The following is a 17936-nucleotide window of genomic DNA, read 5'->3' on the forward strand; positions in this document are numbered from 1 at the left end:
GGTTGTCTTTTTACTCTGTTGATACTGTATTTTGGTGCACAAATGTTTTAGTTTTCATGGAGTCCAATTTGTTTGTTTTTTTCTCTTATGACCTGCGCCTTTGGTGTCCTATTGGATAAATGATAAAGCAATGGTTTTTGGCTTTTCATAAAGATACTATCCCAAAGTCATCTCATATTTGAGCAGATAATACATTATTTTTCAAATTCAAGAAATACTTTATTCTATTAGATATAAAATATGACTGATTTTTTTGAGAGCTTTAAAAATATCTTCTAATATAATCTTTCCTGAAGATTGTTACATTATGTTATACTGTGTTTGGATCTGTTTGAGAAATCTCATATGATCAGAAAATAAGCATTTTATTCTAATGACCAATTTTTGGTAATATTATGCAATATCATTTGAAAAGTATTTGTAGTAGCTTGGGTGAAGTTTCCCCTTACATAAGCGAATAACTTCAAATCTTTAGTGGTAGTGGTTTTCAACATGTGCTAAATATTAGCTTTTATTTCTTTTCCATGTTTTTTTTTTTCTGCTTTCAACAAGTAGTCTAGTGAAAATGATATTGTTTCAACAACTTTAAAAACAATTGGGAAATTAAAAGCTAAAGCCATTTAGAGACTTTATATAATTTCTTGTGTAATTTTGGAATGTGGAGGGCATCAAGGTCAGTCTGAAGAGCAAAGACCAAAACTGGCTGTCACATCTCACAGATCTAGTGCGAAGGCCAACTTCATGAGGTACACAGAGGTACACATAGGTGAGCGGTCCAGAATGTTGGAGGCCCAATAGCAGTGACAGGCTAATTGCTTTTCTTTTATAGTCTTTGCTATGTGGAAAGCAAGCATGATGGTGGAAATCTAGGTTGCCTACTTGGCCTTTTCTGGCATGGGTTGGAGTGAGCCACAGTTTTCTTCTGTGTTGTTTGACTGTAGTAGGGTTGTTATTATCTATATATTTACATCATGCTAAGCTGCTCCTTTCCTAGTCCTTTGCTAAAGAGAGCAGATTTTTTGTTTATTTTTGTCTGTGTTCCTTGGTTTTTTGAGGTAGCTGCTTTTTTCAACTCCAAATTTAGGACTCATGAGCCAAAACAGAAAACCCAAGAAACTCACCATTACTTGTTCCTTAGGGCCAGAGCACCCCAGCTGGTCTGCCTTCCTTCCACCTTTCACGTTTCTTTTATGTATAATATTCAGGACTTTTAGTTTTACTTAGTGGGAGACATAGGGAAAAGTGTGTCTATTCTATCCTCCTATAAGTGGAAATTCTTTTATCTCCAAATTACTCTGATTTAGGGTTTTCTCTTGTTTACAGCATATATTTGGGTCTTGTTTTGTGAGCCAAATTGAAAATTGTTTCTTTTTTATTAAATGAGTTAAATCCATTCACATTTATTTATGTGACTGATATATTTGGTTTCAATTGTCATGATACTTTGTAATTATGAATATTTTGTTGTATTTGCTATGTGTCTTCATCTATGAGATGCATATTCTTTATGCTCTTTATTCATTTATTATTTGTGTTTAGGAAGGTTTGTATTTTTATTCTTGTGGTTACCTTTGTATTTATTCCTTTTAAAAATATATTTAGTTTCATTTTTTTTAACCAAAATTTTACTATCTGGTTTATACTATTTTTTTCAGCATTCTTTAATGCTCACCTATTGCCTATACAGCAATGAGCTTTTTCTGTTTTCCTCTTTCCTTCTTTGTTCTACTCTTTTTTTTTTAGTTGTTTAATTTCTACCATGTCACAGCATGTAACATTTGCATCTTACTCTTCCACTTTTATCCTATATTGTTTTAGTCTTATATACACATTTATATATTTTAATACACTTATTGTTGATCCTTTTGATGGTTTCCCAATCATTGCTTGGTTGAAATTCATTCTCTAGTTAACTCCTCAAGAAGGGCTGCTGAGTGCAGAATCTCCTATCTTTTTATATGTTAGAAACGAATTTACTATGCTTCATATTCAAAGGACAGCTTAGTTGGACATAAAATCTTTTTTTTACATTTTCTTTTACTTCATTTTTTTATAAAGACTGATTCATAGTTGTCTTGTATTTGGTTTTGAAAAGTCTGTCAATCTATTTTGACTTTGTAAATTATTTGAATTTTTTGCTTGAAGGTCTTGAAGATTTTAAGTTTATCACTGAAATCTAATTACTTTACTAAGAAAATGCCTTCATCCTTTTTGCCAGCTACCCAGTAAACCTCTTCAATGCGTAGATTTAGGTGATTTTTTAAAGCTTTCTGAAACTTTTCCTTGGGCTATAGTTTTACATATTACTTCTGTTCCATTGTTTTCTTTTTCTTTTCCAGTGACTCTGATAATTTAAATATTATTCCTACTTTATCTGTCTTCCATTTCCACTCTTTTTACTTCCTTATGTCATTTTCATTCTCTTGGTCATTTTCCTGCCTTTCTTATGCCTTTGTTACATTCTCATTTGACACAATTCTGCCTTAAGCATCCTATAACATATTTTTCATTTCTGAGGTAATTTTGTCTTTTACTTCCATTTCTTTCCTGAGTTCAAGCAACTCTTTTTTATTTCTCCCTCTCTTTTCCCCATATTTATTTCCATTTCTGATTCAAGGTGGTTTTATTATCCTCAAATATTTGTGTATATTTACTCTTCTTTCTACCTCTATCTTTATCTCTATTTATATAGAATGTTTTTTTCTGGGTGTCTGTAGCCTTCTGATCATGGTAATCACGTTTTTGAGGCTACCAAACTTGTTTTTTAATCTTTTCTACAACATTTAGCATATGTTATGCTTACCCTAGACTTTCAATAAATATAACTGGTCTATAGTCTTATATCTATAGATTTAGTAATTCAAATAATTATTTCCTCTGAAAATGTTCAATTAGACTCTTGCAAACTACAGCTTAAGTAACCAATCAAAATACTGATCACCTTGCTCTGAAGTTCTAAGACTAAAATATTCCTTAGCTTTTGTCTATATGATTCCATTCATCTACCCATTAAACAAGGTGAAGGAGTATCTGTCTAGCACAATTTCTCAAACATTAATGTGTTTATGAATTAACTAGTGATCTTGTTAAAATGCATAATCTGATTCAGTAGGTCTGGGGTAGCCTATAAGCTGGAATTTTACAAACTCCCAGGTGATGCCCATCCTGGTCTGAAAACCACACTTTGAATAGCAAAGTATTGCTGCTGTATGCTTCAGGCTTCTATCATGCAATTGAAATTGTCATTTGTATTGTTTATTTGGTTTCAAATGATGCATCTGCTACCTTTGTACCTCTCTAATGTTTTCTGTAAAGGAAGGCCTTCTTGCAGGGGTAACATCTGAGCTGAGATGTAAGAAGTCCACAAAATTCTCCTGTATCTCTTGATGCTTTCTTCTTTTATCTAAATAAATTTATGGAACCTTGACCAGGCCTTCCTGTGTGGTGTCATCCTTTGGCATTTCCTGGAGCTCCACTGGTATTGGAAGGTGCCAGGACCCCTATTTTAGTCTACTTCAATTACTTCCTTATCACATTATTCTGTGGTCTTTTCACTTTCTGTCTTCTTGGAAGCCTTGGATGCTGTAGTTCCTATTGCCCTTCCAGCTATTAGACTAGCTGATTAAGAGAGTCTTAGTGCCATTTTCAATGTCAGTGTTGGTCAGAGAGCTTTACTGCCTGAGAGTCTTCTGCATCATCAGTGAAAAGTGCAAATGCCTTAGAGTCAGAAATCCTGGGTTAAAGGTTTGCATGCAATTAAGTTTTACACACAGTTCCAGAGATATTCTGACAGTATAAAAGAAGATGGCTTTATCATGTTTGTGTCTATTATGAACATACTACACTTATACGTTGAATTAATATTTTTGTAAATCTCCTAATTATCTTGAGAATAGCACAATTATAATTTTTGTGTTAAATGTAAACAAATAAAATCCAGTTTTTACAGACTTGTTTGGGCACGTCTTCATTTATAAAAATATTGGTAGCCTCAGCAAAAAAGAAAAAGTTGTGCCTCTCTCAAGCTTTGGGAGACTCTGATCAAAATATAGTTGTTGTATATTTATCTTTTATAATATAAATCAACCAATATGACAATTTCTACTCTTCTTGCACTTTGACCTTTGCCTTTTCTTTTTCACTGAGATAAATTAAGACTGAATAATGAAAATCATGTTTTGAGAGGGAAATGCTCAGCCATAAATCAAATTCTTTGTAACTAGGAGATTGAAAGTGGTGGTAGTTTGAGGTAGTACAATAATACTAAAAGGAAAATATAAGCTCATGAAATAGACTTAAATGCTTCTAAACTACTAAATCTCCCTAAAAAGTGGATTCAGTTATTTGATGATGTAAGTGTAAATGAATCAGTAACATTTGGATTTGATTTTTTAAAGTTGCATGTGATTACTGAAAAATGGAATTATGCCTAAAACACATTTTGAATTTTTAGTAATCATTTCTGGAGTTATGCCTAAGAATTATGTATATTCCTTTAATGGTCATATTTGCTAAAGAAAGTTTATTCCCTTAGATTCTCAGAGTTATAAACTAAAAGTCACTTTGAGCATAAAGTTAAGGAAATTAACTTGAAAAACAGATCCCTGTATATTTACTCAAGCAACAGGTCAGCCAATAAATAGTCAAGAAAATTTTATTTTAAAAAATACTATGCCTGTTTTATGATTTAGTAGGTTATTTTTCATGTCATTTGTTTTCTTTAAAATCCTGTGTATTTATTTACAGTTAGTATACATTCATTATATAAAAGTGCTTGCATTGGAAAGAAGAAAAATGATCACATGGATTTCTTCCAATCATACAAAGGTAACCATTATTAATAATTTAACATTTTCTTGTTTTTTTATGCACATTTATATCATTGTGATTCTGTAAAGATATTTTCATTCTGATTATTTTCACTTAGTGTTTAACCTAGATATTTTCCTACATTGCTAAACTTCCTTGAAATTTTTTTAATGCTATATAGTATTGTATTGCATAGCTGTACCATACTTTGCTTTTGCATTCCCCTATTATTGAACTGTTTTCAATTCTTCTATCTTATAAATATGGCTATGATGAACATTACACACAATAATTTTCTTTGTATTTAAAGCCTTCTCATTATTAAAGAAGACCAAGAAGAACATGTAAATTACTGAATCAAAGAATAAAAATATTTGTCAGCCTCGATACAATCATTTTCTCTGAAAATATGGCACTAATTTGCACTCATATTAGCAATGGGAATTCTTAGGTCTTCTTCAATAACAGGCAGTATGTTTTGCCTCATTTAAATTTTTATCTGTTTGCTTATAAATCTATTGATCTTAGAGCTTTCATTTTTATTTGTAGGAGCCATTATGAGGAATGAACTCTGTTATTTTCTATTTAATCTCTTATGTTAGAAGACATTCTCAAAGATAAAGAACAGGATTGTGCACTTTCTTGACTAAGCTGGGAGGGAGAAAAGATGTATGGGCAGAGGATGCCTTTCTATTTATTTGGGTATTCTTTAATTTTTTTCAATAATGTTTTGCAGTTTTCAAAGAATTTGTTTTTTACTTCTAGTAATTTATTACTAAGTATTTCATCCCTTTTTATGTTGTTACACATAGAACTATTTTTTCAATTTTATTTTTTAATTGTTCACTGCAAGTGTACAGAAATACAATTGATCTTTATATATTCACCTTACACATTTATGTAGTTCAATATGTTTCTTTCTTTTCTGTATTTCATGCAAATTGGCATGAAATACAGGTTTAAAAGTCCTGATCAGACTCAGGTTCCATCTCTGGCCATTCTGTAGGTGAGGCTGTGTTCTTGCATCAGAAGACACATGCTGCCTGATTTTTGCTCTTTTTTGGTGTTAATAACCATTGATGCTTAGTACCTAAACCTGTTAACCTCAGTTGGGTTTGAAAAAAGGTGATATTCTAATTGCATCACTTCTTTTTCACTTAGTAGTTGTAATGATGTTAATAAAAAGCCTTTCCTCTTGCTTACTCCTAGGTTTAGTAATACTGTAGTACAGTTTATATAGGAAAGTCAGGATAAATTCTCAATTCTTTCCCTTTACATACAGTTTTCAAGATGAAAAACTGCTTCACTCTCATTCTTGGAAGATACCTATTTTATTGGATTCACTTTTTAAATATTATTATGAACTTACATATTTAAGCATGTCTGATGGAATTCAACCCACTGCATTTCTTCTCCATATTAAAATTTAAATTATTCCGTATTTGGTTAGTGGGAGCCCCTTCAAGTTGGCTCCTGCTTCCTTTTAACATGACCCTTGTAATAATATTTGATAGCTTCCTTACTATCTGGTAGGACAAGGTGTTCTTGGCTCAACTAGCACATTTATTGCACTGGAATCACGTCGTTTTCCAAGATGTTCTGGTTTCTTTCACTTTGAATCATTATTTCAAGATCACAGTCTGGATACTTAAAATGCTTATTACTCATGGGCTGGTTATTGTTGATCATTTCTAGGTTTTTTTAGTTCACAAAGCTAGAAAATGTTATGTGTGAGTGCACACACAGCATTATTTATATTTAAAGATGAAATACATTGTGGCTTTACAATGACAGTTCCACTTACTATGATTTTACAAGTGTTTTTCCCCCATAAGTAGGACAGCTTATTTCCCATGATGGATCTCAGCTCACATCATCCGAGCCTCCTCTGAACTGATGTGTTTTGTTTATCCATGCTCCTCAAAGTCTCTTATTTTTCTCGGGCTCCCAACTAGCTTAATGTGAAAGAATGAAAACACGAGGAAAGATGTTTTTAGGAAGTTTCCCATCTGCACAAAAGCAAAACTCTTTTCACTTAAATTAGAATTTAAAACATCACAAATTAATATTGCTTGGAATCCAGATGCTTTGTGTGTTTATTTTACTACTGAATATTTAATTGCTTTATTCAAAGGAGTCAAAATTTATTTCTTATATAGGGCTTCTGATTTAGGAGTATCTTGAAAATAGCTGTACAGTCTTTGAAAACATGACTTTATAAATGTACAATAATGTACGATAAAAAGAAATTGTTTTCTGAGCAGCATAGATGATTCTCATCTATATGGTACTTTTTTTTTTATGTAAAGTTCTTCTCATGTATTGTTTTCCTGATTTTGTTTGGTTGTTTATAGCTCATTGAACTTCTTTAAGATAATTATGTTGAATTCTTTGTCAGGTAGTAATATCTTCATTTCTTTAGGGCAGTTACTAGGGTTCTATTTTAGTTCCTTTGGTAGTGTCCAGTTTCCCTGATTCTTCGTGATCCTTGTGGCCTTGTGTTGGTGTCCATTTGAAGAATAAACATTTTTCCAGTCTTTGTGGGGAAAGCTCTTCACCAGTCAGCCCAGCCAAAGATTCTGGGTGGGCTGGCTGATGGGATCCATCAGTGTAAGGGTCTGCAGTGAAGTCCCTTGCTCACTTCACTCTCCCTTCCTCCGTGGGAGACTTGTGGGCCAAGGGGATCTCTCTTGGCATTGCACTCTGATGGGTGATGCATGTAAAGTGAAACTATTCTTACCTTCTTCAACACATCTTTTTTTGTTTCTGTGCTCCACCTCGGTGCTGTTACCTCTTACCTGGATTCCAGAAATCTCATGAAGGTATTTTCTTCTGTGGACAGTTATAAAATTGGTGTTTCTGTATTAGGGCTAGAACTTCCTATTCTACTGCCTTCTTGACGTCACTTAGCATTTTTTTCTGATACTTCTTTTGGTGAAAGACACTTTTGCCCAGGTCTGCCTCAAATACATGAGGTATTTAATCTGAATTCTTTTTTTTTTTTTTTGTAGTTGTACATTTATTCAGAAGATGGTTCATGAAATGAAACTGTTTCCATTTGTGCAAGTCCTACTCTGTTAATTAATAACAGATGAGGAAAAAAAGCCATTCTCTTTTGCACTAAAAATGTTCAAACAGATTTTTTAGTATTTTGGTCCCGCTTAAAGATTCCTTATTAAAACAAGTCTCGTTCAGTGAGCTCCTCTACAGAACAATCACCCTTGCAAAAAAAAATCTATGGTTAAGCCCCCACTCCCTCATTTTTTTCCCCCAAGGAATGTTAAGCTCCAAAAAATTACCATAAACTGGCGATGTGTGTACTTTAATTTCTGACACAACTTGGGTCACTCTGAATGATTTGTTGAAACTGCCAGGCATATTTTTATAGTAAAATATGTACTTGCAGTGTTGTGGGATGGACAGGAATCAAATGTATAGGTCATGTCCAACTGTATCAAATTAATTACATACCCCTCCCCCCCCTTTTTTTAACCCTAACAGTATTATGGGATGTTTTAAAGATAAATTATGGCTAGCTAACAAAATACAGGGTCTGCAAATAGCAAGTTTGAAACTTCCACTTCCAAAGTTCTTTTAACCCTTCTTAAATATATTTGCCAATTTCAGTGTATTTCACCTGTTATAATTTCAAAGGACACACCCTTATGTGATTTTGGTATATAACACTTGTATTCTTTTTTTTAAATTAATTAATTAATTAATTTATTGGCTGTGTTGGGTCTTCGTTGCTGCACGTGGGCTTTCTCTAGAGTTGCAGTGAGCGGGGGCTACTCTTGTGGTGCGCAGGCTCCTCATTGCCGTGGCTTCTCTTGTTGCGGAGCACAAGCTCTAGGTGCCATGGGCTTCAGTAGTTGCAGCACATGGGCTCAATAGTTGTGGCTCACAGGCTCTAAAGCGCAGGCTCAATAGTTGTGGCACATGGGCTTAGTTGCTCCGCGGCAATGTGGGATCTTCCTGGGGCAGGGATCAAACCCGTGTCCCCTGCATTGGCAGGCGGATTCTTAACTACTGCGCCACCAGGGGAACCCCCAAATAAATGTTCTTGATCTTTCCCTAGGGATATTTAAGGCAGATCATTTTCCTTAACTGTTAGCTTGTTAAACAATAGGATGTAACTATACAGTTATGTGGAACCTCTAACCTCACCATTTTAAAACAGGACGAATAGTTAAGAAATTTGGCACTTATATTTTTTAGTTCATGTTTTCTTCATCTGCCAAGTTAATAGAAATATAAGCCTGCTGTGTTCATTTTGGAAAGAGAAGGTACATTTTACTTAGGAGTTTACATGTATGATTTCTCTTGGACAAGAAAGTACATTGGACTTCTGCTGTCAAGCCCCTTCTTCCCTGTGTACCAGATGAGAAGAAAATTGACTCATTGTTCTTTGCATTTTCAACAAGCCTATTACTTGCCACTGGGGGGCGGGGTGGGGGGAAGCAATTTGCATACTGAGATAATCTAAAAAATAGCCTTTAACTAAATGTGCATTGGTATATGTTTAAAAATAAATATGAAGACATTAAAATGGCTAAAAGAAGCTTACAGATATCAATGATAAAGAGAAAAACCACTAAATAGTTTAAAGGAAAATTGATCTTTGAATCTATTTGCCACTCTTGACAAGTAGCACTACATTTTTCTATTCTTAGATGGCAAAAGTTTCTTATGCTCATCAGAATCTCACTCAAGAGCCTACTGATTTGTGTGTGTGTGCTTTTTTCATGCTTTTGAATATATTTTTAACAAGATTTCACTTCTGAAAAGCTATATTTTCTCATATATCTTGTTACTGCTGTGTTTATTTTCAGTCTAAATCAAGATTATAATTGTTTCCTATAACCATTTATTATCTTTAAAATCTCATAACACACATTGTCTCCTTCTGAGAGCAACAGATTCAGCCCTCAAAACCAGAGTAATAAAAAAATCAAGGTGTCTTTTATACCCAGAAGACTAATAGATCAATCAATAATCATACATCAGTAACTTTCTCTTTTACTTTATAAAAGGAGGGATGCTAAAAATAATTGTGTATGTATATGAAATCATACCGTAATTTTAATTGGCTCAACACTATTGTCAAACCTGTCTTGTTTGCTAAGCCCAAGATATAAGAAGAGTCGACAAATCAAAAAGAACTCCTTTTTCCCTACGATAATTATATGCAGAATAAATAGTTTAATACGTTTGTACTTTTTAGGATGAATAGAAACAGTCATGTTAATGTACAAAGATAGCCATAGTGTGCAAACACAGCTACAATAACTATAAATAAGTTGATTATAAAGAGTTTCTAGGCTTAAAATAGCTTGCCAATTGATGACAATTATAACACACATTTCTGAGGATAAATTAAAAGACCTCGTAGACTTGTCAGTGATCTCACTGTCATTAATATGTTTTTATTCTTAGGGTAATCATTTACTAAATTGTGAAAAAGTTAATTTGTCTGAAACTTCAGTAGGGGATTTCTCCACTCTTATTTTGTTCATTATTATAATAAAATAACCAGAGTCTTTCAATCCTATAATCAAAAAGTAGTTTCTACTTTTCATTCACACTTGCCTAATGGCCCCTACTACAAGCTTCAGAGTGTACTGGAAAAAACATCAAAAGAATGATGACTTCAGTAAAGGACTTGACCACACACTCTTTACTGTTTCTATAAGGAACAACCTTCACCATACAGCTCCCAGGAACAGATGCCTGTCAGACAGGACTTCTAGCATTCCTGGTATGACTCTGTGATAGTAGACTCCCCCAGAACTCCAGATCAAATGAGTAAGAAGTAACTACTTCAGACCGAATGACTCTACAGAGAAAATTTAATTGTGCTTAATGTTTTGTTTTATTTTTTACTAAGTATGAGAACACTTACTTTTCTTCTTGCTCTATCAATTTTAACAGGCCATCCTATTACACACTGCAAAAATTCTTTAAATGACATCTATTTAATTGACTTCTTAGAGTTCAGTAAGAGTCCTGAAAATAAAACCTTTAATATACAAAAGAAACATAATTGGAAAAATTTAAGAAAGGTGATTTTGTTTAAATCAAAGGTACATTATTGGTTCCTGTTGACAGAACTGCTCACAACAATGGTTAAATATTAGGAAAAATGCCTTTAATGTGTCCTGTGGCTTTTTATTATAATTATTTGTATACTTTCAATAAAAATCTTATTTAGTAAGGCATGATAAGTCTATTGAGGAACAAAGAATATTTTTTTCATATGGAAATGATGGCACAATGTACTCCTTGGTTCCTGCTCTATGATTTATGGATTCCCAGCCTTACAAATAGGAAAGAATGCTACTTTCTTGCAGGACAGGAATCTTGGAGGTCTTAGAGAAAGAGAAATATTTTACATTTATAAGTATTGCAGGCAAAACTTAGTAGGGGTACATTGGTTGTTTTCTGAGCACAAGCCTTGCGATATATAGTTATAAGGGCAATAAAAGTACCTCTGGCAAATAAAAGTGATTAACTTATGGCCTTCAGACCTTTTCAAAGCCTCCAGAGAGAAATTAAATATCATGGTCTAGTTTCACATGGTTCTAGTTATGTTAATCATATTTACAAGAACATTTTTGTTTATTAATTCCAATAAATAAAATAAAACCGGCCAAATAAACAAAACATCAAATTATTGATAGTGAATTAGAAATTGCTATACAGACATATGTGGTCAAATCTCTACTTATGTGGGAATGATATTTGACCAGAAACTGGGACTGAGAGTGAAAAATGGACTCCTTGCTCTGCTGCCTTTTTCACTAAGCGCCTCACAGAACAGAAAAAAAGCAATTTGTATCCTCAGATAAACTTAAAGCAAAAGCACTCTTTTAGAGCACTGGTTTCTAAGTAAGTAAAGCCTTGAGCACTTTCTCTAAGTTGCTATCTCCCCAACCTTTGAAATACTGATGACTGGAGATATGTAATGACCTTTGACCCTTGCCGATATGAAAATCAAGTGAGCAAACTATCTTCCCACCTTGAACAGACTACCTATAACTGTGGTAATAGTTATGGGGGTTTTTTTGCTTTTGTTTTTTTGGTTTTAACTTTAAGTACTTTCTCTGTGTGTTTGGCTTTTTTTTTGGATAGCTAGTTATTCTGAAGTCATTTTTGCAAAACATGGCAAGAGAAAAAAATTATTTTTTTAAAATGTTTGTGTCCCTCTGAGTTTTCCTTTCTCAGATATGATGTGGTAAGTAACAGTATCACAGGAACCAAAAAAGTTCTATCAGTTCAACTAAAATGTTTTACTGTGAGTTTGTCTTGTTTAGTTTTATAAATCTGCTTGATACCTTCACAGTGGATCATTTAATCCTTATTTCTCGGTTTTTCCACTGAATGTTTTTCAATAAAATTACTTGCTAAAAGCAGATGCTTGGCTAAAATAAGATCCTTAACAAATGTTAGATCCATCCCTGTTCCAATGATGATAAATATGCACTTAATGATCTTGCTAGGAAACCATTTTTTTAGGACAGTTTTCAATTTTCCAGGACATGTTTCCAAAATAGTTTGATTTTTGGTTGTATAGAAAAAGAGGCAGTAAGACAAATGAGATATTGCCAATGATTTCTTCATCCCTTTTATACACTAAAATCTTTGAAAGTAGTGTTAGTATGCTCTGGATTCAAAAGGAAAATTAAAACTGTCTTTTCATGGGAAGAAAGGATAATTTGGGGGACTACACTGCCCCTCACTGGTTCATTTAATATTTACTTCAATTACAAAATGTTTTATTAAATAAAAACCCTAAAATTTACAGTAACAGATTTTTCAGTATTTTTACTTCAGTGAGTTCCTGAGAGTAATGGTAATGTAAATTATCTTGCATTACGTGTGTATATATCCTCACTGATTGAACACCTAGAAGCCATGATATCTTATAAAAAGAGTTTCATAGTCTGCTTTCCCTGAAGCAGGAATGAGGGAGGCTACATGCAAAAGAGGCATTGATACAATATGAAGGAGACAGTCAAGCTAGGCTGAGTAGAGGGCATGGTTAGCTTGGAAAATCTCACCTCTCTGAACATTCATTGTTCTGAGTCCAGGCATTACTAAGTTAGTTTTGATATATATATTTTGGTATCCTGACAGTAAATTAGAGAGCTAAAAGTTCACTTTGAGAGCCCTGTCTGTTAAGTTGGCTTAATTCAACTTTGAGAGTGTGTGTACTTCTAGAAGCCAGGAACTTCTAGAAAGACAGAGACAAATAAAATTTGGTTCCCGTTATCAAGGAATTTATCATTTGTTATGACAAAAGGGAATACTTCACTTCTGTCCCCTTAACATTACCTAGCACTTGTTAATGGATTGAATAATCAAAACTATCAACTATTTCTCCTTTTTACAGTGCAATTTTATAATCTGCTGAAAGATATTATTCCAAAAATAGTGATAAAGTGGAAAAAACAGGTTTCAAAAACCTATGGGGCTGTTCTATATTGGGTGAAGACCCATAGTGTGATGTCTGATTGAGGTTTTGGAGAAATGTCTTATATTGATTTATAAGGTTCTGGAGAAGTGTCAGATTGATTTATGATCTTAGAGACGTAATTTATTCAAGACTGACAATGAATTAGAAGTTTCAAAATAGACTTAAGTGAATTGGAAGCAAGCAATATGTTGAAGGATAATCTTACTCAAGTCTATACGATTTCACTATCATAAAAGTTCTAGAATTTGAAGAAACAAAGTGCTGTGGAAAAGGACTAGGAAAAAGGAAATTCACTGAGTAATTCTTTACCAGGTACACTTTTTGGCACTGAGAATCAGTAGATTAGAAATAGGTAAGTATTGGCAAAAGGCAGCCAGGGACCAGTTATTTCTGCCTCTGTCATCTAACATAGAACAGGGAATACCACATGATGATGAGGAAAGGAAAAATCAGAGAAGGAGAATCCTAATTTGACTGAGCAGCTGCCTAAAAATAAATGAATTTTAAATTGTAAATAAGTGAGTCTACCCTGAACTAACAAAAGTAAAACTTCCCCTTATGGGCAATTACACAGGAATAAGAGCTAAGTGAAGTTTTATTATAGGAAGCAGATTTACATTTTTTAATATTTGAGCCTTATGACAATAAATTTACTTCTGCCATAAAATATCTGGATATTTGGAAGAGGAATCAGCATATAATTCATCAGTAAGAACAAAGAGCTAGATGGCATCATAACAGAAAGTTCAAAGTAGAAGACAACTGAACAGGAAGCAGAATCCTGGGGCTCCAAAGAAAGGGGATTAAGATGTGCCATCCAAAAATATGCCACTATGGCATAAGAATTATTTTGAGCTGAAGGTATTTGAGAAACGGAAGATGCAGGAAGGGGTCTTTGCCATCCCCCATCTACCATAATCAGGGCAGATATGTCCCATGAGAAAGGTGCCCTCCCTGCACCAGGAAGAGGAGCACTCTGACCACTGCAGATGAGTCTATGTGGAGATGAGTTTGCATAAACAACCTTACTAAAATAACCCTTACCCTCCATTATTTCCCCTCCAGTATATTGTCTAGTCATTTCCCCACAATTTATCAGCCCTAGAAGCTTAATTATTTGGGAACGTAGTACAATGACTAAAAAGCCTAAATTGTCATAACAATGCGATGCTATGTATGTGATTGACTGAAACTCAGGAGAAATTTATTGGGCCTTGCAAGGAAACAACTTAATTACAAATTTAGCTTATTGGTCTCCAGAATTAAGCTACTTTTTAGGCTTGGATTGGGTAAGACTTCATAAGGAACTGCCAAATACTTAGATAGTTGATCATTTGAAAGTACAAGCATTAAAGACATCACAGCTAATCAAGAATCTGATTGAACTATTTACCAGTTGGTATGTTCCCAAATAATTTTACCTGGATGAGAAACACAAAGACACCCATGGCTATCATTAAGTATCAAAATCTCACTATGAGGAACCCACTGAAAGGTACAGATTGAACTTCCAATGATTAATGTTTATGAAAAACTCACTCTAGAGGTCACTTTTTTTTTCCTGCACTGGGTCTAAATCCATTATTATACTCTTATAATAGCCAACTACATATACATTAATGACAGGCATTTACTTTAGTTTATTAGGATATACTGGAGCTAGAGACAACTTGCATCCCAAAGTTCAAAGAATGAGGTCGACTTCAAGTTCCTCTCTGTAAACACCAGATGTATCTATTAATTCAATGATATTCTTTTCTACATTATCCTTCCAGTCAAACCATTTAACAAAACATTTTCCTGTCTAATTTAGGGCTTGAGTATCTGGGTACATATTAGTTACTTTTACTTTGTTATTATAAAAAATTACTAATAAAATTGTTCTGGTTTAATTCTATCAGTTATCAAATTGTTGAATTTATAAGTCCAGACCTTGTTTATACTGGGAATACAATTTAGAACTGATTCAGATTATAGGCATCATTACTGGGAGTACTAAAGAAAAAGTAACGTAACAAATAGCATGTTTGTTTTCTAGGAAAAGTGATTTTAAAGTATCTGAAATAACCCTATTGTGAATAGGTCAGCAACATAATCTATGAGAATAGTAATAAATTTGCTAGAATACCTCCTTTCAGTTGAGTTCAGTACCAATATCAGTCTAAAAAACTTAAGTTTGAAGTTGTTTATGGGAATGCTTCTCATAGGAAGCACAGATCCAACTGAGTTTTTCTCTTACCTTGATAGCCATGGGTGATCAGCATCAACCTGCGTGTGTCCTTCTCAGGGCAGTGACATCCCATCTTTCCTCTGGAATACCTTCATACAGGTGAGATATCCTGGTTAATAAGGGTGGCACACTTTTTCAGTGGGTCCTTCCAGGTCCTTATGACTTTATGTCTTAGGGTTTCTAGGAAAGATAGAAGCTCTTTTAAGTATTGGACAATGTTTACAACAGGATTCAGTTAAATCAGGCACAGGACATAGTCCCAGACCCAAATTCACAGGCACGACAATGATAAGTTCAAAGGGAGAGATTCTGTGCTTGCTTGTAGGTCTCTCTAATTTTTAACAAAGTTAGCAGTAAAGCTTGAGGCCTTTATAACATAGGAGCTCACAAAATCTTTCCCAATAAGTTTTTTTTAGAGTTTTATTCATTCACTCTACTTGTGCAGAGGAGTAAGGCTTATAGGAACCTGCAAGCATTTGTACTGGTATAATTCCCAGACAACAGTAGACATAAATGACTTCTATGTCTAATATACTCTGATGTGCCTAAAGTAGGAATTATGTGTATTAAGAGAGGCTTTACTGATGCCTGGGCCATTCAAACATCATACCTACCATAACTAGACAGAATCTTTTACCTTTCGCAGGCCTTAATTATATGAAATTCAACTGACACCTGGTTCCTGGAAAGTTGATTAGGGAAAACTTCCTGCATTTATTTTGGAAGTGGCCTCAGAATTCTACTGAGAAGCAGCACATCTCCTTAATATTCTAAATAATTTCATCTTTTTTTTAGGAATAGTAAAAGTCTAGATCCTTTAAAATCTCTCTTTTAGAACATTTCTTGGCATCGCAATAATTCTACTTGCCATCTTTTTCTGCCTGTTAGTACTGAGTGTACACTAAGTTACTCAATATACTAAATCTACCTTCAGGTATTCAGCTTACAACAACAACAACAACAACAACAAAGCAAGTCTTACATATGTGTGTGAAAACTTCTCAGATACGAAGAATTTTGTAATACACTCTGTGGTGTGCTCCAAGGACAGAGAACAAGATAAACTCAAAGGGCCAATATTGCCAAAACAAAGTTACAGGACTCCTGCCACTCTGTACAATGCAACAATTGCAATGTCCCAAAGCCTTCCCAAGTAGCATGCCCTGTCCTTGCCCATCCGATATAAGGAAAGATATTTGCTCCATTTTTCTCCCGCTCAGCACACTAAAAGTATACATACTCTGCCCAGTCAGCAGATAACTGCAGGTTCCCTGGCTATAAAAAAATGCAAGCTACCCATGCTCGTTGTTGACTTTCCCTGGATACCAGGAAGTCAGCTCACTGTTCTTGCAGCGACTCTTCTCACTAATGAACTCTATCTTCCTTGCATTCTGCCTCGGGTCTGGAAATTCTTTTACAACCCGCCTTTGGACTGCAACACTTTCCTAGTTTCCTCATACAACTCACTAAAATTAATAAAAAGTGAGGAAATTGTGAATTCATAACATTCTTCAATGTTAGAAAAAAAAAAAAAAACCCTCCCAAGAAAACCAAAAAGTTTTAAAAAATAAAAGAAAATCCCTCTTTTACTCAGATGACTATGTTGACACAACAGTATTAACCAAACAAATAGGCACTATGGTATAGGAATTACTTTGTTAGGTAATTCCCATAGTCCAGTCACATTTATTTTAGCCCCTTTTATAGTCTGTCCATTTTATTTAGTGAGACATTTTTGAAAATGAACAAAGTTTCTTATAGTATTAAAAGTGGGACTTCTAAACTTGGAGAGGGCCATAGGTTAATAGTCGCTTTTGAAACTCTGTCAGCATATTTATTGCCTTTAGAAATTTTGTCCTTCTGCCCTGTGCCAGTCCTACAATAAATCACTGACATGTGAGTAGGCAGCTGTAAAGCCTCTGATAAAGCAGCTATCAGTTTCCTATGGGATATCTAAGTTCCCATTCATATAAAAAAAATTCTCTCTTCAAAAAACTTACTACGAACTCGGAGCAAGATGGCGGAGGTGTCATCCTTGACCCTCGGGCGGCGGCGACCCAAGCGCCTGCGAGACACCCCAGCGGCTCTGGGCTGGGGACCCGCCGCCTGACGGACCACGCTGCGCGCCACCGGTTTCTTCCCGGCCATCGACTGCCCCTATGTGGCTGGGGTTCCCCAGAGGCCTTAAAAAAAAAAAATTACTCTGTTGCGTGGCAAAGAGCAAACCTAATTTTTTTAATAGTATACATATTCATTGTAAATGCAAAACCAAGAATTACAGCTCTTTTACCTGCTATTAACTTGGCTGCTTGTAACGACTTAATTCCAGACCAAAAAAATAAAACAAAACAAAACAAAATACCATGTCCCCAAATAACCCTCCAAATTTCCAAGTTTCATAAGAAGTCACCATAGCATAGC

At 34.4% G+C, this 17936-nt stretch overlaps 1 pseudogene; it reads right to left on the minus strand.

Moving 5' to 3' along the window:
* The window catches only part of LOC130854970 (ferritin light chain-like), a 62431-nt pseudogene extending 44768 nt beyond the window's left edge, over window positions 1–17663 (minus strand).
* Window positions 17664–17936: the final 273 nt, after the last annotated feature.

The sequence above is a fragment of the Hippopotamus amphibius genome, chromosome 6 (assembly GCF_030028045.1).
Source record: "Hippopotamus amphibius kiboko isolate mHipAmp2 chromosome 6, mHipAmp2.hap2, whole genome shotgun sequence".
Taxonomy (NCBI): Eukaryota; Metazoa; Chordata; class Mammalia; order Artiodactyla; family Hippopotamidae; genus Hippopotamus; species Hippopotamus amphibius.